Source organism: Hemiscyllium ocellatum, chromosome 25, assembly GCF_020745735.1.
Source record: "Hemiscyllium ocellatum isolate sHemOce1 chromosome 25, sHemOce1.pat.X.cur, whole genome shotgun sequence".
Classification (NCBI taxonomy): Eukaryota; Metazoa; Chordata; class Chondrichthyes; order Orectolobiformes; family Hemiscylliidae; genus Hemiscyllium; species Hemiscyllium ocellatum.
The window spans coordinates 27,808,361-27,834,175 of record NC_083425.1 but is presented as its reverse complement, the minus strand read 5'-3'; the positions used below and the strand labels follow the sequence as shown (position 1 = coordinate 27,834,175).

Sequence of the window (25,815 nt, the reverse complement as noted above, 5' to 3'; positions counted from 1 at the left end):
CACTTCCATTCCTGAAAAAGCGTTACACTCAAAACATTGACTTCTCCACCTCCTGATGCTGCCTGGCTTGCTGTGTTCTTCCAGCCTCCTGCTTGTTGATTCAGACATTTGTCAAGCAGGCACATGAGATCCAAGAGATTGGATGTTGGATGTTGAAGCTGCGGGTGACGAGAACCCAGTGGACTTCATTCTAGGGTCTAAAAGGCAATGCCTATTCAGATAGTGTATTAGTTTTAACTTTCCAAAGTTCCCTTAATTAGATTGAAAGATAACAAATATAACTTGTATTGAGAAAGGGAAGGAGACTAAAAATAGAATCTACAGGCCACTTAACATCTGTCATAGGGAAAATGTTACAACCTAATATTAAAGATGGCTTAAAACAACAATTAGACATGTTCAAGATAATCAGGCAGAAAAACCAGGTTTTTTTATTGAAAGGAAGTCATATTTGGAAAATCTATTGGAGTTCTTTGATAAGTTAACACATGGATAAAGGGGACCCAGTGGATGTATTGTACTCAGATTTGCAGAAGACATTTGAATATGTGTGACATCAAAGGTTATTGTGGAAGATAAAAGCTCATGGTGTAGGGAAAGGCATATTAGCTTGCTAATAGGAAGCAGAGAGTAAGGGTAAATTAGTCTTTTTCAGGTTGGTGTGATGGAATAAATGATGTGCCACATCATTTGGTGCTGAGACGTCAACTGGTTATAATTTAAATTAATGATTTAGATGAAGCAGCAAAAGGTATGGTTGTCAAATTTGCTGTCAACCCAAAACCAACTAAGAAAAAAAAATTGTGAAGAGGGCATGAGGTTACAAAAAGATATACATAGTTTATGTGTGTGGGCAAAGATGAGACAGATGGAGTGTAACATGGGAAAAATGTGAAGTTATCTATTTTGGCAGGAAAAAAATGTAAGCGCTAAGGCGTTGTAGAGCTCTAAGATACAGAGGGATTTGACTCACATATGATTCACAAAGGGTTAGTATGCAGCTACAACAAGTAATTAGGAAAGCTAATAGAATGTGATAATGTATTGAGAGAGGAATTGAACACAAAAGCAGCTTTATGATTCAGCTGTACAGAAGACAGATTGTTTCCAGAGTGCTGTGTACAGTATTGCTCACCTCATTTGGAAAAGGCTATAAATACATCAGAGTAGTTTAGCGAAGGTTTACCAGACCAGGACCTGGAATAACTGGGTTGGTTTAGAACTGGCCAAAGTAAGCCTGTATTTGTTGGAGTTCAGAAGTGTAAGAGATGACTTGGTTGAAACGTGTAAGATTTTGAAGGGTAGATGTGGAGAGGATGTTTTCTTTTATGGAATAATCTCGAACTAGGGGTCACTGCTTAAATATCAGAGGTTGCCCATTTAAAATTGATATTAGGCAAAACAAATTTCTGAGGATTGAGGGTCTTTGGAACTCTCATCTTGAATACGTGGTGGAAGCAGAGTTTTGAATATTTTTAAGGGAGAAAGAGTCTTGTTATGCAATGGATTGAAAGGTTATCGAGGTGGGGGAGATATGTAAATTTTGGATTACATTCAAATCAGCCATTATTGAATGATGCAGCAGACTCTAGGGACTGAATGGCCTATTTCTCTTTCTAATTCATATCTTCGAATGCAAGAACTTGGAGCTGCCATCCAGCTTCCTACACTCAGGGTTGGAACACCTCTGAATCTGTGAATGGAACTGAAGCGATATTCTAAGTATCACTGGCAATTTATCAACAAGACTAAGGCAGACCCAGTGAAAATCTCTGAAATTGTAAATCGAGGAATGTTCAGAATACTCTGCATTTTATAATCTAGAAATTAATGGAAAAATACATTTTATGCATCAAGGAAATACTGTATAATTTATTTTGTATTTTATCACTGCACAAATCACTCATTTTTCCTCAGTATTAATAGCAAGTTACTATATCATTTGGGAAAATAATCTGAAACTATGGTGGAAATTGGCCTTTAATCCAAATCCTTTGATAGTTCTGTTTGTTGCCTTTGGATTTTCTTTTTATTGGGTAGGTAGGGTTCTCCTCTGAGCACCACCTTTTAATTAAATTCTAAGTGTCATGATGCATATTGTGCTGGAAATTTCTCCCAAATGAAATGAGGACGAGGTGGGTGCCTGTTTATTTAAAGGTGCGTTATGTTTCATCGACATGTATGTTTCTTCGAAGAACTTTGGTGTTGATGTCATTGGAGTCCTAGTCATAATTCAGTAAAGCTCAGTTACAATGTTGAAGGGATTAATTTGCAATGTTTAAGGGATTTACACAAACTGAGTGTATGGGTTAGCGAGGTGAGTTAAACGTAGTCCCAAATAATACAATTTGTGGCGTTTCTACTTTTAAAAAAATATAGCAACATAGAATATAGGAGCAAGAGAAGGCCATTTAGCCTATGAAACCACCTCCGCCATGCAGTATGATTATATAACTCAATACCCTTTTCCCACTTTCTCACCTTTGATCTCTTTTGCCCTAAGAATTATATCTAATGCCTTCTTGAAAACATTCAATAAAGTTTTAGTAAAGTTTGTAATTTTTAAGTGCTTCACACCACATGAAAAAAACAACCTGTACATTTTCGCTATTTTCAAAACTTTTGAAGACATGTTTTTAAAAAAATGGAAATGAATCAATGGCAAAGGACATAATGGAACTCCATTGAAGACTGGAAGAATGGGCCACTCTTTAGAATAAGCTTGAATCCCTAAAAGAAACAAAAATCATTGTGGCTTGAAATGTGCTGTCAAAATGACAGCAAATCTAATAGTGCTCATGTTATGTATATAGGGAGCGAGAATAACTCTCATCAGCTGCATTGGAGAATAGCACAGGCACCATTTTAGTTCCTCAAAAAAATCATTTGCAAATATTAAAATACCTGTTCATTTTTTTGAGTGTCATGCCATTTAGAGTTAGGCATGTTAAAGAGAATTGCCCAGTCACACTGAATGTTAAACATTTATTCTTCATTTTAACCAGTCAGGAACTAATTACATCCTGTCAGCTAGTGCAGTGTCTTTTCATTATTTAAATCCTTTATTATCTCTGGCTTGGAAAAGAAAAATACACAAGGGGTTTTTCAAAGGTAAAACCCATTTTGTTGATTTTGTTTTTATAGCTCAGAGAAACTGTGCAGACTGGGAAGGTGACTGTCTCTTTTAACAAGAGGTTTTTTTTCCTTCCAAAGGTTTTAAAATCATTTCAGGTTAAGAGCCACTCACTTTAATCAGCTGCAATGTATCAGTCTGGCTGATGGCCATACTGATGGCTTCAATTATATGCTGAGTCGCAACTACCAGCATTCCAAAAGGGAAATCTACAGACGATAGCACTTCAGAACAATTTCCCGATAAAGACGGAGCAGGCAGGGAGTGCTGTATTACTGGCTTTCCAGCACACAGATCGGGCAGGTTTCATATCATCTTGGAGGCTAATTCGATTAAAGGATTGTTGTGATGCTATCAGGAACAACAGGGTATGTTAGAACCTGGTGGAGGGGAGGCAACAACAGCCTTCTGGCTTAAGGTCCACAGGCACTGATAGCCTGACAGTCCATGATGAATAACATCCAATAAGTGCTCTGCTTCCCATGGGGTTAAAGTAGATACACAGCAGCTCCAGCTTCCCAAATGCTACCGTAATGTACAACATAACACCCAGCAACAGTGAATGTTTTCCTTTGATTTGTACACTTGTTTTATATGATGCAGCAAATTTTAACAACCCGCAAAGTGCGTTTTTGTGTCAATTTGTATCAAAAATGCATTTCCGAAGAATATAATGGAAACAGTTACATCTGTAACATTTTTGGAAGCTAAGTCACAGCAGATGGGTAATGAACAAACAGTTTTAGACATGAGTCTGTAAATTTCAAATCAATTGACAACGAAAATGTCAGGGTAAGCTGATGTAGGCATTATGATCATGAGAATCATCCATTAAAGCTCATAGCCACACCACTGGGCTGTGGCATAGATGAAACTTTATATATATAAAGCAGACTTCTTGCAACAACATATCCAGCCAAAGACGAATTTAAAATTTATTTTAAAATGAATCATGAGTGAAATTTGAGGAACCAGAAAGTAGAATGGCCCAAAGTATGTTGTCAAAATTATAATGAGCCTAATAGTTCTCATGTGAGAGGCACAGTAACTTCACTTGAAGTCAGATGTACAATTAAATGCAGGAAGTGCACAACTGCTGTTGTGATCAGCAGCTAGGCTGTTAGCTAAGTGAAAATGGCATCTCGTTGTCTGACTCCATATTCAAATGCATTCAACAGAATGAAGCTCCTACACTTTCTCAGTGGAAATGAAACTTAAGACAAGTCACATCTTTTAAAGTACCTTTAAACATGTCATGAGTGTTAATCACTAGAAATGTGGACTATTGTAAGCACATTCATTAAAGTTTTAATTGGAGATTTCATTCAAATTACTTTTTTTTCAATTTAATCTTTCTTCTGCTTTTTTTTAATCCAATCTTTCCCATTCTGTACTTGTTTTGACACTGAAGTAACCCAATTCTAACTTGCTCTTCCTTCTTGGCCTCTGTCCTGTTACTTTCAGAATTCTTCAACCTGATTGGTTAAGAACCAACTTTCTTACTCTGTTCATAAAAGTTCCAGATACTCATTTCCAGTTTGCATGTTCAGTGACTTGCAGGGTATCATATCAATGACAGTCAGCAGATAAGAACAGGACTGACTAACAACAGGATCAGTTAACCTGCCAATATAGGTATAACCTGTACATCTTTTATCATCCCCAAGCTTTTACATTCATTTTTAAGGAAACTGTGAAAAAATTACTTTTCCTTGTATTTGTTTTACCAATTTAGTAAACTACCAGAAAGATTATTATCATGTGCACAACATGAAATGTTTCAAAAGTCTTCACCCAATTCCATCAACCTATCAGCCCATCAATTTGAAGTGGACGTGATTAAGCTGTTTACCTACATCTTCCCTTGTATTGCTGTCATTTGGACATGCCCAAATAATTGTTCATCTCATTGCCTATGGTGATCAACTCCATACAGCATCTATTTTGACTTGACTGAGGGGTGGGCCCTCTTATGGTGCAGTGGTAGCATCCCTACCCTTGGACCAAGAGACTCTGGTTCAAGTTCCCCCTGCTCCAGTAGTGTATAATAACATTTCTAAACTGGTTGATTAGGGAAAATAGATTTGACATGACAAGGAGCAGGTGGATCTTGTGGCCCAGAGGTAAGGGGCTACTACTGCACCATAAAAGCCCTCATGTCTGTCCAGCAAGCTCTCTGTAATGATCAGCTTCTCTCCACGCATTGGATTTTGCGACTTGGCCAGCTGCTATACGTGAAGATGTTAACCCTTTCAGCCAACTCCACTTGGTACAAAGAATTAATAATGAAATTCAATTAAGTATCAGTGGAATGAAGCCGATAAAATGGTTTGCTGGAATTTCTTGCTTCTAAATGAATTATTGATTGTTAAGTAACATTTCAGTCCATCAATTTTAACTATAAAACATTTGTCGTCTATTACAGTTTTAGGTGTCTGTTTTGGATGCAGGAAGAACTCATTACAAAATAACCTTTGTCTACAATTACAGCATTACAGCTAAAGAATTATAATTACAATGCACACTTGGAATAAATGAAGAAAGATTTTGTGGCTCAGATTCCCATGCTTAGCTGGTTCAGCCCTACATTCAATACTCGAAGTAGGCTTTAACGAACGATACTGTTGTTTACAGAATAGTATTTACAAATTTAGAAATAAACTAAGTATTTGTTCTTGCCTCTAAGATGCAATAAACCCTTAAAATGCTGGGTTTTTAAATCATTTCAATTTTTAAAAATATCACATTGAATCCCTAAGTGTTTAAGGCGACATTAACCTTGCAATATCCCACCCAAAACAAACCAGAAGTGATGCAGATCTAACATTACGATCCACCTACACATCTGTAGCAGCTGGCCAGCTCAATCATTTAAAATAGTATGCAAATCAGAGTACAGCCGCTATCTTTGCATAATTCCTTCTTTCAGTGTTCTACCAGTTCCCTTCAGGCTGTCATAAAGCATTAGCACCAGTTCAGGGCATTGAGGAGAACAGAGAAATGGGTTGAAAGGCATCTACAACTGAGAGTTTCAAACCACCTTGGATACTTAATTGGCAATGTTGTCAGCAGAATCATTGAAATCTTAATTCTTGTGTGAACAAACTGGTAAATTTAAAAAAATCGATCATTAAAAATCATTTAAATAGTTTGAAGTGGAGCAGCATTTCCTGATGGTGCAAATATTTTAAATCTCCATGTCTCAAGCATATATCCCCTGTATATTTCAGTCAAGCTGCAGCCTATGATTGTTTCTCACTGAGCCCATGCCAGATATTGTCCACCTTCATCTTAGCTACAATGTTGAGGAAGCAGAGTGCTCCTGTGCTCGCCAGTCAATGAGTTGCCTGAAATTTGAGAAAATTACAGGTTGGAGAGCACGCTAGTGGCAAGTTCTGCTATTCGATAGTGATATTTGATTTGTCTTTAAATTAAATAAAGAGTACAAATGCTGCAACAATGAACAAATTAAAAGAGGATCAATAGATAGTATTCTTGCTTCTGGGTCAATACTTTGAGTCCTAATCCATGACTTGAACATGTAATTTGGTCTGGTATTACATTACAGCCCTGGCTGTGCTGCATTGTAAAAGGTGCCTCCTTTGGGTGTGAAATTAATTAATATCCTGACTATTTGTTCTGATGATTCAGCTGAAAATGAAAGCATTCATGGCATCATTTGAAGAAGAGAATGGGCTTTCCAGGTGTCCCTGTCAGCATTTTTCCCTCTATCTGTCACCAGCTTTGTGGATCCAAGGGATATCAATAATTTTTTGAAAGATAACTGAACTTATAATGAATAAGTAGAAGGATAACACAAAAGGATTTCAGATTTCAAGACTTTTACTGTAATAAATGAACAAATAGCAACATTGGCTAAGCAATTTTAGGGAGGCAAACTCAATATTCTAAACCACAGAAACATTTCCCCATTGAATATTTACATTGACTGAAAATCCCTCTCCACTTTTATACATCATTCTGTCCTTTTAGTGGACATTTCATTCGCTGGACTCAAGATCAAAGTGACTCTCAATTCCTGATGACTTGCTTCTTTCTTTTACCAGTCGGAAAACATCTAATCCCTAACTGACTCTCAAAGTAGCAGAATAAATTGGGGATTCTTCCCTCTATCGAAGTTAAGCAAACCTTTCATTCTCATTTAAATCCCCACAATCGCAATCTCTTCAGTATGAGTATGAGCTCTCATTTATATTTCACAAGGTGACTGACATGGCCAGAAATTTCTTTGCCTAAATGCTGCATTTACTGTCTCAACCTGTTTCTCTGTCTGTATCTTTCACTCTGTCTTTTTTTTCTCTCTTTCTGTCTCTCTTGTTTTTTCAGGACTGTAATATTGAAACATTTACTGTCAATGCTCATCTGTGAAAAATGGCCATTGTAATATATTAACAGACTATGAACATCCACAGAACTATATCGCATATACAGTCAGAGTCATTAGGGCAAGGGAGGGGGGAATATAAAATGAGGGGAATTGCTTAAAAGAAAAATACATGGCCAGAATTTGCACATGAATCCTTTTTACATAAAGAGTGCTATAGGTGTGGAATACAATGCCTTCCTAATGTTGTATTAAGTCTTCCGCCACGTGTTGCAGGCATTTATCTTTCAACTTACCAACCATGTGGAATTATTCTGAACTAATTTATTCTTAAGGCTTCTCCAAAACTCTAATTGTTAACTGCCTTGTCCAAAGTTTCAGTAGTTACCATTTTCTGCAAAAAAAATGAAAAGTTAGGGTGGCACGGTGGCTCAGTGGTTAGCACTGCTGCCTCACAGCAACAGGATGCCGGGTTCGATTCCAGCCTCGGATGACTGTGTGGGATTTGCACATTCTCCCCGTGTCTGCATGGGTTTCCTCCGGTTTCCTCCCACAGTCCAAAGATGTGAAGGTCAGGTGAATTGGCCATGCCAAATTGCCCACAGTGTTAGGTGCATTAGTCAGAGGGAAATGGGTTTGGGTGGATTACTCTTTGAAGGGTCAGTTTGGACTGGTTGGGTTGAAGGGCCTATGTAGTTTAACTACATGCACTGTGAAAATTAGAGCAATCAAACCCCCCAGCTATTGGGATATAACTGTCCCTTAGGTTCTGCTACTCAAGGACTATCCAACTGTCCGCTAGTGTATTTTTCAAATCATTATCAGTTTTTAATCTCACAAATTTATTTCTGAACACTGATGAGAATCTAGATGAATACTTGTTAATACTGATATTTGTATCTCTTACTTGAGGTTGGTCCATAAGCGTTTTCCTTCATGATAAGTTTTTGATCTCACTCAAGCCATTAGTCGACAGTATTGAACAGGAAGCCCATTAGCTTCTCCCAAAAGGGAAAAGCAGAGGGCGGGTTATTCTCAGCAGTTCTTGCGAACCCACTCGTGGCTTTCACAGAACACCACAGTCCAAGACTTTGGATTAGACTATCTGATCAGAAATGTGATGCATGGAATTGCTAAAGTAATCTTAACTATCCATTCAGTTCAGGGAAGACAACAAATTGTTCAAATTGTAAAGTGATATTGAATAAATGCCAACTCAAAGTTACCCACCAACAGTCAATGGTCTTAAATCTCACCTCCTGTTCCAAAAAAAAATGTTGTTAGGACTTGCGAAACATCCACTAACACTTTCTACATGGTTCAATTTCTAATCTCCATGTGTACAAAGGCAGATGTGTCCCTGCTTTAATGTATTCCAAAGGATATATCCAGAGTCCAGTAACTGGGTGGACCAGATTTCCGAAAGGCAGACACAACGTGTCAACACCAACTGATATTTTCACATTATTGTGAAAATTAGAGGCAGCAGGATTTATAGATAGCTCTGTCAGGCATATTATCAATATCGAAAAATGCCAAGTTCAACTTCATGACTGTTATTATTTTGATTTTCTTGAATTTCTTTGGTGTTTTGAAAATGTACTTTTTCTGTTAAAAGTGGTGCAGTTATTCCTTATTGGCAATCTGTTTATCAAGAAAGACAGCTGATGAAATGGGTAGTTCACCACAAATCGGTACAAAACGGTCAGCTGTATGTGTAGGCGCAAGACTCATATAAAAGATAGAAGGTCAGGCAGCATCCGAGGATGCTATGCTTTTCCAGCACCAGTCTAATCTAAACTCTGGTTTCCAGCATCTGCTGTCCTTGTTTTTACCTCATATAAAAGATACCACAGAGCTTTTCTCCTGCTCCCACCCTCCCTGTCCCTCCATCTCTACCTCTACATTAAGTAGAAGCAAAACATTCTTGCTCTTTGCATAGTGGAATAAAGACCTCTGTTTAGATCCTGAAAATTACCTTTCTGTTTTGCTGAATTTGAGATCTAGTCCTCAAATGGCCATTGGTTTTTTAACACTTATTTTGGCTTAAGTCCCAAGTATTCTGAACTTTCAAGGGGGAAGGACAAAGAGCGAGAGAGAGTCTGGAAAAATGGCATGTTGATTTTTCCATCAAAATTCCATGACAGTTTGGATGATTCAGAGTGTTTAAACATATTGTATAGGTTTAAAATTCCTTACCATTTGGGTTTCCATATGGTTCTGACCTGCGTTAGAATTTCAGATGTTGGTCTGGCAGACCAGAGTTCAGTTCTAAAAAGCATGCTCAATCCCCGTATAGGGGATGTAGAATGTGGAACTTACAACTATATTGGAGTGTTAAGGTGATTAGTATAAATAAATGTATTCTCTGAGAAAAGGCATATTTTGGCAAAGCTTCCACCTTGATCTCATCAGGACAATTCACAAGGATGATCAACACAAAGGGAAAAAGACATTAATACTGTATGAGAGAAGAATGCTGATTAGTTGCCAAATGGGCTCTTGTTTGGTAAGGGTCCTGCCATGGAAAATGCACCAGATAATGACAACTGACAGTTAAATACAGTGCTTTGTTTCAGTTTTAAACCAGGCAGAGTTTAGATTAGAGAGGTACTAGAAAAGCACAGCAGGTCAGGCAGCATCCAAGGAACAGGAAAATTGACATTTCGGGCAAAAGCCCTTCATCAGGAATAGAGGCAGGGAGTATCCGGGGTGGAGATATAAAAGGGGAGGGGTGAGAAGGTGGAGCTGGGGAGAAGGTAGCAAAGAGTATAATAGGTGAATGGGGGTGGGGATGGAGGTGATAGGTCAGAGGGGAGGGTGGGGGAAGGTAGCAGAGAGTACAATAGGTGAATGGGGTGAGGATGGAGGTGATAGGTCAGAGGGGAGGGTGGAGTGGATTGGTGGGAAGGTAGGACAGGTCATGAGGACAGTACTGAGCTGGAAGGATGGAACTACAGTAAGGTGGGGGGAGGGGAAATGAGGAAACTGGTGAAGTCCACATTGATGCCGTGGGGTTGAAATGTTCCTAGTTGATTTAAACCAGGCAGGTTGACTCTTTGGTTGTACCATTAGCTTGAGAAATAAACCAGTGCATGGAACCATTTCTTTTCCTCCATTTGCAATAGGCATGCTACGTTCAGGTGTTGTGTAGCTCAGTTGGCTGCATGACTAATTTGAGATGTAGAATGATGCCAACAGAGTGGTTTTAATTCCACACCAGCTGAGGTTACCATGAAGGGCAGTCCTTCTCAACCTCTTCCCTCATCTGAGACAAGATAACCTTCAGGTTAAACTACCACCAGGCAACTCTGTCTAATCAGAGAGCCATGTGCTCTGATAATACGGTGGCAACTTTATCTTATAATGCATATATATATTCTTTCTATCTGCGAAGAACAGGTCCCTCTGTAGCTTCCAGTACACACAAGTACACCACACAGTGAGCCTGACTGACCATCCTAAATTGGGTGTCAACGTCATTTTTTACACATCCAGCATTATTTAGCAAATATTGTCCAATGGTGGAATCACATCTAATGCTGGACACTGAATTGTGAATTTTGGAAGAGTAGGGTGATTGATTTGGTGTGGGAAGTAACTTGCCCGTTGCAACCAGCCAAGTTGTTGGGGATGTCTTTGGGAAGTTTCCTATGGGGAGGAACCAAAGGCAGAGAGGTAGCCTGTAAAATTTTAAACTCACTCACTCCTGAGAGCCAAATTCTCCTTCAAAATTACACAACAATGTGAATTATTCAGTTTCAAATGAGTAATGTTAAGTAGAAGACATTTTAGTCTTGACAGCAGCACCATATTAGTAGTAAACACAGCCATTACTACATAATGGTAACATGAAACAGCTGGCGTTGCCTTTTGCTTAAAGAGATGTCAACAAACTTTTGAGATATCTAAACCTTCCAGGGTAAACTGAGGTAGACTTACAATGTCAGGCTTGTTTACAAGTTTCCACAGTGCACAATGAAAAATGAGCTGAATAAGGTAGTCATTATCACACAAGATAGTTTTGATACACACTATTAACAACGTCAAGCTGCACAAACCCTGTTTAAATGTTTGCTAATGAGATCAATCCTACTGTGTGTAGAACTGTAGGATAATGTATATAATAACTAGGAGGTCGTTTTGTGGTAGACCTTAGTAAAGAACCCAGCTGGTTTCTCAACAGTTCCATCAAGAAAGGAGACCCTATTCTACTGATCCATTTCAAAGGTGAATTTGAACACAGGATGGAGCCCATTAAGATGTGAAAATTTCCTTACATACAACTGCGGCTTCAAGTATAACAAACATATAATCTCCATATTAGAAGCATGCATGGCAGAGGAGCAACAGGTGAAATAACTCTAACCCTATAGAGTAATTGTGTTCTTCACTAACAACGTAATTCTGTAAAGCAATGAAGACATTCTGCCTAGAACACAAACGAGTAAGTTGGATGGAGTCTGCAGGGACTCCATGTACAAAACTTTGAATAAGAGGGGGAAGAACATACCCAATGCCACCTACATCCTGATGGTCAACTTTGTTTGTAGCTGCAGCAAGCTGTGTGTAGACCCTCGGTACGCAAACACCAAGTGTCACTATGTGCATAGAACATAGAACGCTACAACGTAGTACAGGCCACTCGGCCCTCGATGTTGAACCAGCCTGTGAAATTAATCTGATATCCATCCAATCTACATCGTTCCATTATTATCCATTGTATGTCTAATGTCCATTTAAATACCCTTAATGTCGGTGAGTCTAGTACTGCTGCAGGCAGGCCGTTCCATGCCCCTACTACTCTATGTGTAAAGAAAATACCCCGATATCTGTCCTAAATATTTAACCCCTCAATTTAAAGCTATGTCCCCTTGTGTAACCCTTTATCAACGGAGGAAAAAGGCTTTACTGTCCACCCTATCTGACTCTGTGATTATCTTATATGTCTCGATTAAGTCACCTCTTCTCTCAAATGAAAACAACCTCAGTTCCCTCAGCCTTTCCTCGTAAAACCTTCCATACCAGGCAACATCCTAGTAAATCTCCTCTGATCCCTTTCCAAAGCTCCCAGAGAATAAGGAGGATAAATCCCATCAGCCCAAGGGTCTAATCTATTTTCAGATCTTCCAAAATTGTTAAAACCTGTTTGTCAACATCAATCCCATCTAATCTAGTAGCCTAGATCTCCATATTCTACGTAACATTGCATTTTTCCAGTGTTAATACTGATGAAAAGTATTCATTAAGCACTTCTCCTCTGTCCTCAGATTCTATACACAATTTCCCCCTACCGTCTTTGATTGGCCTTAGTCTTACTCTAGTCATTCTTTTATTCCTGATATACCTGTAGAAGACCTTGGGGTTTTCCTTGATCCTATCCACCAACAACTTCTGATGTTCCCTCCTGACTCTTATTAGCCCTCTCTTTAGATCTTTTCTGGCTCACTTATAACTTTCAAGCCCCCTAAATGAACCTTCACGCCTCAGGTTCTACCTGACCCAGTGTTGGGAAGAATGGGACTGGCCTTGGTGCCGTTGAATGCTCCAAGGAGTTGGACTGTTCCATAACACTTGTCCTTCATGAAGAAATTTGCAAAGAAAACCACTTTTGACTACAGGTCCATCAGGCAGTGGTCAGCACATAGTATACTTGAGACCCTGCGGGAAAAGGAGAGGGTGGATCCTGTCAGGTGGTTCCCTGAGCTGACTACCAAAGTCATTTGGTAAAATGCCTCATTGCTAGAACTTTCCAACAAGCACCGAGATATCGCTGAGCTGAGAAGTGCACTACCCATCAGATCTTTAATCAACTCCCAGACTCTGCGCCACCGCACTCTGCCCTCAAAACTTGTGAGAGGGGCTTGTGACTGTCACACATTTCCTGCTGGAATACACCTTTGCAAAGGAAGTTTGGAAAAAGATGCAGTGGTTTTTGTCAAGTTTCATCCTGAGCAGCTCCGCAACATGGGATTCTGTGCTCTACAATCTAGTCCCTATGAGACACACCAAGACAAACATTGACTGTGCCTGGAAGACCATCAACTTGATGAATGATATTCCTTGGTTTGTCTGAAATTTATTGGTCTTCCATAGCAAGGAGTTGATCTCAACTGAGTATTGCAGACTGGCATGCTCCAAGGTTCAGGACGACCTGCTGAGGGATGCACTAAAGCTTGGAACAGCTGCCACCAAGGTGCGGTGGTGAAAGACCACCATCTAAGGGCTTTCTGGTGAAGTTAGAGTTCAGTAATCAGACCCTCAGGGTGCCTCAAATATATGTAAATAAAGTCACATATACATAAGAGATGTCTTGGGTTTGTTTATTCTCCATGTGTAGTGACTGTACAAAATCAAATTGTTCCAGTGAATATGTAAGTATATAAAGATTTTTTTATAAATAATGTATATTTTTGAAATTTAAAAATACAAATTTCAGTGTGTATGATGGCAGATATGTCAGCCATACATCCCAAAGTATAGTGGATGGTATAAAACTGGATATCTCTTTGGTTGTTCACAACAAACAAGCTACTGATGGCATCCAACTAGCCCAAGCTTGCAAAACTCATACCCCAGTATCCAAAGTTAAATGTGATTCCATGATTGACCAACATTTTCAAGATAATCCTTAGTACATGTCGAATAACACTGGCAACCAATTTCGGATTGTCAAATGGGCTCACAGTACCGCACATTTGTGAATACTGGAAACTGGATATATGAATACACAAGGTCCTGGGGTGTTTGCAGACAGAAAATGTACACGTTAATATACCTATATCAACTCAACAAGATAAGTAACAGCCACTTTATGATTTGATTCTCAGCGCAATATCTTGACTATTCAAAGTCAACCTGCCTTTACTAAAATTTAAACAAAGCTTGGCAGTTAACTATCGGTCATGTTTAATTGGTGCTTTCTCCATGTGATGCCTCTCCCACTGTCTACATACCAAACAATCAACACACACCTCTCAACCAGTTGAAATGTTGTTTCACCTTTACTTCATTATTAATTGCAAACTGTCCAGATGAGTACCAGACAAAACGTTTAAACAAAATATTTTTATTCTCAAGTTCTGTACTACCTAATGACCTATAAATGTAATTAAGGACAATCTAGATGGGCATATGGAGTAGAAAGAAATAGACTAATGGAGTAAAATAAAGTAATGTAGGAAGAGATTGGATAGAGTATTGATGGTTACGTAGTTCTGTGGGGCCATATGGCTGGATTTGTTCTGTAAATTCTGTGAAATGAATACTGACAGAGGTCCTGTCTCTCCAGGTGTGCCGACAAACAATATATGTATATAGACAAACTTTATTTGAAACACAATTATAATTTGCTGTTACATCTAAGTGACCCCCATTCATAGATAGGCACAAACAACTACAGCTCTCTCTAAAGACTTTTCCTCTTTAACAATTCATAATTTGAGACTTGATCACTGATTGTTTAAGATCCCTTTCTCATTCACAGTCATTGATTGAAAAATCTAGAGCTCTATGTTTTATGGAAGAGGAGGGCCAAATTCTGACAGCAGCTCCCCCTAGACTGAATTTGAATGATGATCATCATTTCCCAAGGTCTCCAATGGCATACCCATTACGCAGACCTTATGTATCGCTTCAGTTGTTTTGCAAAAGATAATTCCCGAATTGTTTAATTAAACTGATAATCGACAGATAATATGGACTCTTGTGTTTGTTGAAACTGCCAGATGTTCTGCCATGTGTTTCCTAGAATGCCAGTGGGCTGGAAAGAACAGTTGCTCCACAGATCATTGGAGAAACAAAACAAAAACTCTCTCTGTCATTGAACATGTATAGAGAGGATTGTTCATTTTTCACTAATCTTGTATTTGGATGATTATTTATAGGGGCTAGGCATTGTTCCCACTGAGTTGAAATATACACTACTAGCATTCTATTGCTTTAGGTGTCTCAATTCATTGTCTGCAAGAGTAATCTCATGGGATGGATAATACTCCATTGCAACTGACTACTTATATTAAATCAATTTAAGGAAATCAATAAATACTGGTATATCTCCCAGGCTTTATTCACAGTTCTACCAAGATCTGAAGTGCCAAGCCTGATGCTTATGACAGCAACCTAAATACAAAAACAATTTGCCCATCACTGTGTTATAGTCGCCTACTGAACCAATATTAAAACATTGTTGACAAGGTAGACAAGGATTACATGTATGGCTGATACTGGAAATACAATTCTTATGGATAGGTAAACGTTATTCCTGACTAAAATTGTATTTTTAAACTTTACTCCAAAAGGCTTTCATTACGAGAAATTCAATCTATGCATTCATGTAGGAAGGTGCACTCGGTGGTCAATGAATCAGAGATCCAATATTGCAGTTCTATATTTGACTCAAGTCCCTTTCAGGTGAAAGCTCCCCAATGAGATTGTAGAGTTACACATTTGTCCATTTTTGTTGGTAATTTATGTTCTACACACATATCTGTTTTATATCTTTATATAACTACTTAATTTACTTTCCCTCCATCCCCAAGCCATTTTTCTTAGTCATTCAAATAATTAGAAGATTAATTTTCCAACTGTTTTCCCATGGTGGATTTGTATTCCTTACTGAGGTTGACAATAGTGTAATGTTGCTGAAAATGTGTTACTGGAAAAGCGTCAGCATCTCCAGCATCTGCAGTCCTCACTTTCTCCTAATAGTGTAATGATGCACAAGGTTTTTGCTATTATTGAATTTTATTTATGACCTTGGATTGTCATGGTGCACTGTGGGTATTTTAGTTCCATGAGAGAGGATAGAAATAAAGCTCTCATGATGCATTGCTCTTGTTATATGAAACCTTACACAAGACACCTTGACCACTTCAAGAATTTGATTCTGTCTTGTCATGTGATACAACCTTCTCAAGCTCTGTGAGATACTTCATTGAGAACAGAACTTGGACTGGGCTGGAGAGTTTTAATTATGAGATTGGATAGACTGGGGTTGTGTTCCATGGAGCAGATCAGACTGAGGTGAATGCAATTACGAGGGTAGACAGTAAGGAACTTTTCCCATTAGAAGGGATTATTGACCAAGGGGCATAGACTTAAGGTAGGAGGCAGTAGGTTTAGAAGGGATGTGAGGAAACGTTTTTCGCCCAGAGGGTAGTGGGAATCCAGAACTCATTAACAGAAAGGGTGGTAAAAGCAGAAATCCTGACAGCATTTGAGAAGAATTTAGATGCGCACTTGCAATGCTAAGGCATAATGGGTGATGTGCCAGATGCTGGAAGATAGGATTAGAAGAGTCAGGTGTTTGGTTTTGACTGACACAGACTCGATGGCCTGGCTTCAGACCTCAATGACTTTGCCGTAGCTTTATTGTAGGCTGCAGAGAAATAGAATGAAACAGGTTAGAATGTAACAACTTCCCCCCCCCCCCCCCCGCCCCCCAAAGCTGAAGTCACTTTACATACAGGGAAAGTTTGTTGGCATGGCATTGACATACTGACTGCTACAACAATAGTTTTCGATATGTGATCTGTGGATTCATGAGGCTTTGGATAGATTTTGAAAGTTATTTCTGCAAAATAATGTGAAAGTGAGTCAAATGTGAAAATACAGTTGCACACTTGAGCTAGCTGAACAGGCAACACTGAATGGAGAACTGCGGAGATTGGCATGTTTGAAAACACGCTTTCTTCAAAACATATCTTAGATAATCTTTACCTGTGTAATTTCATATTTTGGGGTTATATGATAATTTAGATATAAATCCAGTGCAAAGCCTTGAAAGGAATCATGTGACCAATGCAGTTTAAGAACAGGTAGGCCCAAAATGGACATTGCTGTCCATTTGGAATGAAAATTGGGAACAAATACCACATTATAACATCTTCCTGTGATTCTCCATTGAGCCTTCAATGGTGTAACATTGAGCATGATTGAATAAGTTAATAAAATGTGAGTATATTTACCTTGTCAGTTTTAAGAAAACAGCAATTTACTTTTTGTTCAGCTACTCAAAAGATTGGCACCCAAGTGAGAATCATTCAGAAATCTTGCAGGTCTTCACTGACTACTATTCCCAGCTACAAAAAGAAACATTAGCCTGACAAGATCTTCACAGCGTCACTTGGAATGAAGCCACTTTGCTTCATAACTGTGCTTCGACCATTTCTGCAGGCAGAATGTCTTGAATTAAAGCGCAACTTTGCAATGTAGTTATCGATAGTAGAATCCCTACAGTGTGGAAACAGGTTATTCGGCCCTTCATGTCCACACTGACCCTGTGAAGAGTATCTCACCTAGACCCACTCCCGTACCCCTGCATTCCCTATGGTTAATGCATCTAACTTAAAGTGCAAACTCCACACAGACAATCATGCAAGGGTGGAATCGAACCCAGGTCCCTGGAGCAGTGAGGCAGCAGTGCTAACCACTGAGCTACCAGCTGCCCCTAATTATGGATCTGGAAGACCATTTTAGGATGGTTATCCCTGCCACTCCATCTGGCGATCCAGTTCATGTGTTGATTATTTTTTTGCAAAGGAATCTTTCCTTTGTTTACATTTTATTAGTTTGAATCCGCATCCCTTCGTAATATATTTGAAGTTCAATGTAGTTTTTTTTGTTCGCCTTTTCTGTAGCCGCTTCTGTACAATTACAATATCACTTGGGATTTGTGCCAATTTCCCTCCATTTACAATAAATTTATATTTGCTTTGAGAGATGGGGACCTCGATCCTCCTGCTTTTGGGTTTTCCCACTGTTAGTGAACTTCAGCATTTCAGGGGTTTTAATGGAGGTTTGGACAACGAGAACATGGAGAGATATTGCCTATTGCAAAGGCAAAATTGGTGCCACCATTAGAGATAAAGTCAGGCAAGCAGCTTGAATCATTGAAGAACATGAAATCTATATTTTGAAAAAAGACTGTAGTTATTCTTTGAACTAGGAATTCAAAAAAGCTGCATCTTGAGGGGCTTGGGTGTGACACTCTACCATTTTACATTCCACCCATTCCACCCTCCCCACCTCGGTCCCAATCCAGAGATCCAAGCAGAATCCTCTTAAACCTTGCAATTACAGGGGCAACCTGAGGTTACAATTAAAACTTGACTCTGAAAATCCTTCTGTCATTCAATACAATTTAGGTGTCTTCTTCCAAAGATCAAAATTTTACTTACCATGGCAGTGATTCCTTTGTTCCTTGGCAACCAGAAGGCCATGATATCTAAAGTGCATTTTGTTTTGATGAAGAAACTCAACATTCTCCTGGTTCAGCATTGCATGGACTTTTAATTGCTAAGTCTACTAAAACTCCCAAGTTTCTCTGGGCCAGCACTTATAGCATAATCCATTCCAAATGGCGCTTAGAAGATGATGGTGAGATACCTGTTGAACTACTGTAGTCTGTGTTGTAGTGACTTCACAATGCTATTAGAGAGGGAGCTCCAGGACTTTGACTAACTGTCAGTGAAGGAACAGCATTATAGTTTGAATCAGGATGAGTGCTTGTTTGTAGGGAAACTTGATGTATCCGCATTCATTGTCCTTCGAGGTGACAGTGGTTCCAGCTTTGTAGAGTGCTGTCGTAGGCGACTTGGTGCATTGTTGTGTGCAGGTTTTAGATGGTACACATATGCCACTGTGAATGTAGAAGGTGGTGGACGAGTTGCTATGTTTTGGATTGAGTTGCATTTCCTGAACATTGTTAGTGTAGCACTCACCCAGACAAATGGAGACCATTCAATCATTCTCCTAACCTGTGATTTTGTAGATAATAGATAGGCATCAAGGAATCAGAAAGGGAGTTACTAATCCCAGAGTTTAAAGCCTTCTTTTGGAATTACAACATTTATATGACTGCTGCAGTTCAGTTTCTGGTTAATGGTAACCCCAGGATATTGTTAGTGGAGGATTCAATTATCGTAATACAAATAAATGTTTGCTAGTACATAACTTGAGTATTGTAGAAAAAAGCATTTTATAATCAGCTCATCTTGCAAACTGCGAAGTTTATATTTATTTATTATGTGTGAGAGATGAATGCTGACGAGTTGACAAATAGGATCTCTGATTGGTAGAGATATTTCCATCGAAAAGCACTAGTTATGTGATGACTGATAGTGAAATGGCATATTTTGCTTAAAGTTAAACCAAGTAGTTTGACTGTGATTGGTCAGGACATTGATGTGAGAAATGAACCATTATATTGCCCTCCTAATTCATGGCATCAGTGTAGGCTGCTGAAAATTCACAAAAGTGATTTTACTGTACTCTCCATTTTATCTATGGCATGTTCTATATAATATGAACTGGCCAAATGGTTGTGTGAACTGCTAAACTCAGTTTAAGCAAGTATCCACTGGCACAGTGAGGACTTCTTCATATTTGTAAATATCATGCAGGACTTGCATGTCAAAAGCAATGCAATGTCCTTGTGCTCATTTGACATTCCTGACATATTCATCATTGTACCACTCAATAAAGCGATATACATCTGTACTGCAGTACTATATCCTGGTAATCTCTAATCACTGTTAACTAATTTGGGATTTTCATGCTCTCAATGCAGTTGCATCAACTGATGTATACTAATACACTGCGCTCTTTTCTCTGCAAACAGAAAGAATATATGCACCCTGTTTCAAATGTGCCTGTTTCACCTCAAGAAAATAGTTGTTAGCCATTTGTTGGTTCATTTCTCAGGGTAATGCCTCACCTAATCAGAGCAAAACCTTTAAACAAAGCCTGGCTATTATTTATCCATCACCTTTAGTTGGTGCATTCTCCATGGCAATATCTTTACTATCAGAGTTCACCCAATCAGCCTTCTCCTCTAATATATTATAAGTGCTGTTTTTCTCGTGAAATTGGATTCTTGTGAATTGTCCTGATGAGTGCAGGACATAAAATTTTGACAAACTGTGTCTTTTTTTCAATAATAGTCAAGACTATAAAATTCATGAATGTGTGGTGGTTTGATTCCATTGTATTTGATGTGTTCATTGTGTGGAGCTTGTGTGGCACGGATGTTGCTTGCCATTTATCAACCCAAACCTGAATGTTGGCCAGGATTTGCTGTAAATGGATGCAGACAGCTTCAGTTCTTTAGTAGTTTAGAACTCATTCATGATACTGAACATTGTGCAATCATCAGCAAATATCTCCATTTCTAATGTTATGGCAGAAGGAAGTTCATTAATGAACCAGCTGAAAATGTTTATGCCGGGAATACTAACTATGAAAAACTGGACTGTTGTGAGCACAGTAGTGTACCCCCCTCTGAGCCAGAAGGCCCAGGATCAAGTCCACCCTCTCCAAAGGGGCTGATAAAATCTCTGAACAGGTTGATTAGAAAATATTTACGATGAAAATCTCCTGCAGCAATGTCCTTGACTGAGGTTATTGACATCAATCCCCTGCAACTTTCTTCCTTAATGATAGCTATGATTCCAACCAGTGAAGTTTCCTTCCTGATTCTCACTCATTCCAGGTTCAGCAGTGATTAAGACTAGTTGAGGACCTATACTGTCAAGAATCTGACTCAGAAGTGAGTGCTGCTGCTATAAGTATTTGTAATTGTATTTGTGCCGCATCAATGTCTGCTCTGTGAGCTTTTTAAATGTAGCTGGTGCCAAATGACCTACCCTTGTCCCTAGTGTATTCACAACACATTATACTAGTTCCCCAAAGCATTGTAATATCAGGTAAGAAAAATTGGGGTACATTCTATCATTGTTTCAGCTCATTGTACCCAATAAGCAGTAGTTCCAATAATAGTTCAATCAGAAATCACTATTGACCCCTCTAATCTTTCAACCCAATACATCCATTTACATCCTAATAGTTAGACTTTGATTTATGTATGACTACTTTGACCCCATCTTTGCTTATTTCCTACTTTCTCTTCTCATTATGTACATTTTCAAGGCAATTTTGGCAATTTATTTTTGACCATGTTGCCCTTGACATGTACCTTTTTCCCTAGTATTTATATTTTCCCTGCTGTTATTTGTACAGCATGTTCTGACAGTATTCTCCTAGCCAGTCTGCTTAGGATAATGATGTAGCTTTTATTTATTGCAACCCTTTCTCTTCGAAAGAGGTTGAAGTAGTTTCCAATAAAGTGTAAAAAGAGCTAAATAGGCAGAGATTAACGATACTGCCACAATAGTAATTAGAAGTGGTAAAATTAGATCAGTCTGCACTATAGAAGTTTTGTAAGTGGTGAAATGTAGAAACTTATTCCATGTTGTGCAATTGCAGCATCTGCTGTAGATTTTCCTGCTGTGCCAGGTTAGACGGTTAGTTGATTTTCACTCAGTGCTTGCTGAAATGGTTTTCCAAATCTAGTTACCAATCCTTCCATTTAGCTTGAATTAACTGCAAAATGAAGATACAATTGCCAGAAGATTAAAATGCGGACTATTGAAATATACATTTGCAAATCTAAGTCAGTGCTTCTAGTTAATTGTTTCAAATGCCTTAGATGTTTCTCTTTGAAATTCATGCTTAGAAATGGCATCAGTTGACCATTTGAGATTTCTTGTGTATCCTCAAAATTCCCAAAGAGACCACATTATTTATTCATTATTTTATGATCTGTGTGAACCAAGATCATTTTCGCTTAAATTTACCTTTGGTCATTCAAATTGAATTGATATAAAACATCTCCGTTTTAAGAGCAATGAGTACCCATATTGATTCAAACACCGGTTCCAAATTATTACAAGTTTTAAGGAATAACTGAGTTGTATTTAACCCTTAGACATAAGCTTAGACAGAATTCAGGTTTTCCTGGCCAGCCATTTATTTCTAGTTGTCAGATTATACAATGTCATGCTTGGAAGACTGGATTGCAATATAAAGCTGCTCAGCTGTTGGATTATTCACATTACTACATTATCAAGCATCTTACACTGAAATAAATGTTTAAAACAATCATCATTTGAATGTTTATGAAGTTATAAGACCCTGTAATACCTTTAGAAAAATCAAGTCTTTAATCCATTTGGTTTGGATTTTTGAGGTCAAAGAAAGCTGAAAGGTACCCACTGTTCAATAACTTTGCAGCTGCCCAGACTTCTACTGGGCTTTAGTATGACAATGTAAAATAACCAGAGAATTCCATTTATCCTCTGTAGAAGATCTGGAACTTTATGAATTGAACAAACAATAGTGTATCTTTTCAACCAATCAGATGCTTTCACTTACTTGTTGGACGCATAGGGTAACTGCTTCACACACAGTTTCCAACTCATTTGTTAAAAGCCACAGCTCACAGCAACTGAGGGGAAATAAACTGGTTTTCTTCAGGCTTGAGGTGCTTTTTTTTTAACTCCAGAACTATGGACATATTTTTCTTTTGTGGAAGTCCAATGGATTCTGACTCATACCCATAAGCTGATCAACTAGTTGGACGCCAATCACATTGTTGTTGGCAGGAAGAAGGCATTTGTCAATGGCACCATTCCACAGGCCAGTCGAACCTTCTGAAGATAGGTCACTGGACTTAAAGTGTTAACTCTGCTTTCTTTCCACTGATGCTGCCAGACCTATTGGGTTTCTTCAGCAACGTTTGTTTTTGTTTCCAATCTTGTTGCCTGCCAGGTTTCCCACCAGATATACCTCCTGGCTCCTGTTCATCCCCCACTGCTTGAACAAATAGCAGTGTAAACAGCACATACAATGAGTGTCAAATAACTTGCTTTTATAAGGTGCAGCAATCCTTTCCACATATTCTTGTTTTTTTTAAAAGCAGTCCTTTTCCCATTTTTGTCCGTAATCAGAAAAACAGGAAAATAAAGAAGATATGATCTTTATATTGGCAAATTAAGTATCCTATGCAACTCTGCTGGAAGTGATATTAATAATTCTGTGCATATATAACTTAGAACAGCATTTAACCTCGTGGTGATTAATTTCCCCCTCTGACACTTTCTTTGTTGACCAACAGAAGCTGTTAGCACAGCTAAAAAAGTGAGAATCAAAATCCATGGTGACTGACTGAGAGTTTACTCCTGGTACTGTTTTGTCTTTGTTTTGGTGGATATTGGCTGATGTACAATTTTGGGCAGTTTTGTTTTCTCACAATTGTTATTGCTTACTCAAGTCAAATTCTGAACAGTGTAATGACAACAGTGGAAAAATTAAACCGCTCAATTCCTTAGACAGTTCATGATGCAAATTCCTAACAGTAGAAAGGGTGGGGTTTTATCATGTCCAAAGATTAGTTGTGAAGGTTAAGACTTACATGGTTAAGATGCTTTATTTGTGAAGTAGGCCTAAGTCATTGTCTGCAAAATATCAAAATTGACAACATAGAAAATTTAAAAGTAAAGGTAATAAATTAAGCTTAAATTACTCATAAGAGTCGGTATCTGCTGGGAGCACTTCCATTGCCAGGCATCTCGACATAGAGTTGTCTGTTGCATATAATTGTTATAAATCTCACAGCTGTCTGACATCACAATGATAGACGAAGAATTGTTTAATGCAAGAAAACCATTTAAAGAGTACTAGTATTTATTCACAATGGCAATATTGTTAAGTCCCATTAATTTCTTTTTGCCAGGGAATGTAATGTTTTTCCTATTGATTTATCACAATTACTATGATTGTCATGAGCTACTATTGGTATGACAAGGAAAAGCAGATTCTGTTAAATATCATCCTGGGTTTCTACATATTACAGTAGCGCAGCATCCATGGCCTGCCATTCTTTGAATGATGTACATGCCCACACACAAAAGCTAACTGCCCTGGAACAAAATTCGTATGGTTTTTGTTTAAATCTTTGTCAATTAGCAAATGTACAGTTTAAATAGAATCTTACAGCAAAATAAGTGCAATATCAATAATTTTATTTTCATTGAAATTACTGCACAAATCCAGTTCCTGTAAGTCACTCAAACCAACTGCTATGCTGATGATAGAGGACTATTGTGATGATCTGAACCAGCTCCAGTCTTTCATTAACCAGTTTATGCTCAGTATCCAAACATACAAATTGTTGCAGTCAATCGCAATCTCTTTTCATGTTTGACACATCACCTTGTTTTAAGTTTGCAAAAGATCAGAAGAGCAAACGGTTGCAGCTCAGACCTAAGCTCTGCATTGACACACTGGGGGTTGGGAGTCATTGACATTCCATCAAATGGTACAGCTTCATGAGATCATTCTTAATTGAGAAACTATTGTTAGCTTATTGTTTGTGTTCAGCCTTCTCGAGTAATTGGCAAGAAAAATATGTTCGGGATTTCAGGGCACCTGAGTAACTTTTCAGAATCAAAATTACTGGATATGAAAGATTTTGAAGACATAATTTACACAGAATCAAAGAAAGTCCTGTAATTAAATGTGGCCAGTATATTGTGAGGTATTATTTGATTATTCCTATGGTGTGGATATTGCTAAGGCTGTGGGGAGCATAAGATCTCAGTCAAGAATCATTTTAGTTTTCCCACTTAATAATTTTTAACTTTGTACACCCCCATTTAATAAGTGAATTGACGTCAGTTCTACCTTTATATATGGGCTAATGGTGGATTTTTGATGGAGGTTTTTTCACTCACTCAATGTTTCAATGTGCTACTTGAAAGAAGTGTTTTCCTTAGAATAGATTATCTTAAAGATTGTTTTGTATTTCCCCTTTTTATTTATGTGACCTTTCTCCCACAGTGTTTTGTTGAAATTTGATTCTGCAAAAGAATGAGAGATGTGGTATGAATCCTGGTCAGATGGTGCAATTGGCTGTGGCCAAATATAGTCCTTGAATAAAAGTGTAGTCACATTGGCTTTATCATATTGTTCTAGAGGACATAGCCATTGCATAAGTTACAATAATCATGCAAATACCTTTCTCTGCCATTTAATGAAACATACTGCATTCTGAAACCTTTTGACATATTGCACAGTGCTAAAATATGGAATTGCATTAAACTTGACAATTAGTTCAAATAGCAGTGCTGGGCCCATGATGCTCTTTTTTGTGCATAAATGTTTTTAATCATGAAGTTAGACTGAGAACTGACTGAAAATATTACTGTGTTAGATTTGTAGGTGTGATGATTGTTGTAAAACCATCAGCACTTCTTCAGAATACATTGAGAATTCTTCAGATCATCTTACTAATTAGTTTGCCATGATCACAAAATAAGTCACATGATTTTTCAACCTCTTAGAAATGGAGCAATTAGCTTCATGTAATTATACTGGATGTAAAAGACAATTTCACATCTTTGCATAGAGGCCAATTCCTAATGAACACTATTCTCATTCCTAGATTTGGTCTGCAAGTGATCTATCAATACTCAAATTGTCCTTTGTTGTTGTTCCC

At 38.2% G+C, this 25,815-nt stretch overlaps 1 protein-coding gene across 2 annotated transcripts in view; it reads left to right on the top strand.

Annotated features, from left to right (window-relative positions):
• Positions 1-25,815, top strand: part of rbfox3a (RNA binding fox-1 homolog 3a) — a 165,904-nt gene that overhangs the window by 11,909 nt on the left and 128,180 nt on the right. The window lies entirely within an intron of this gene.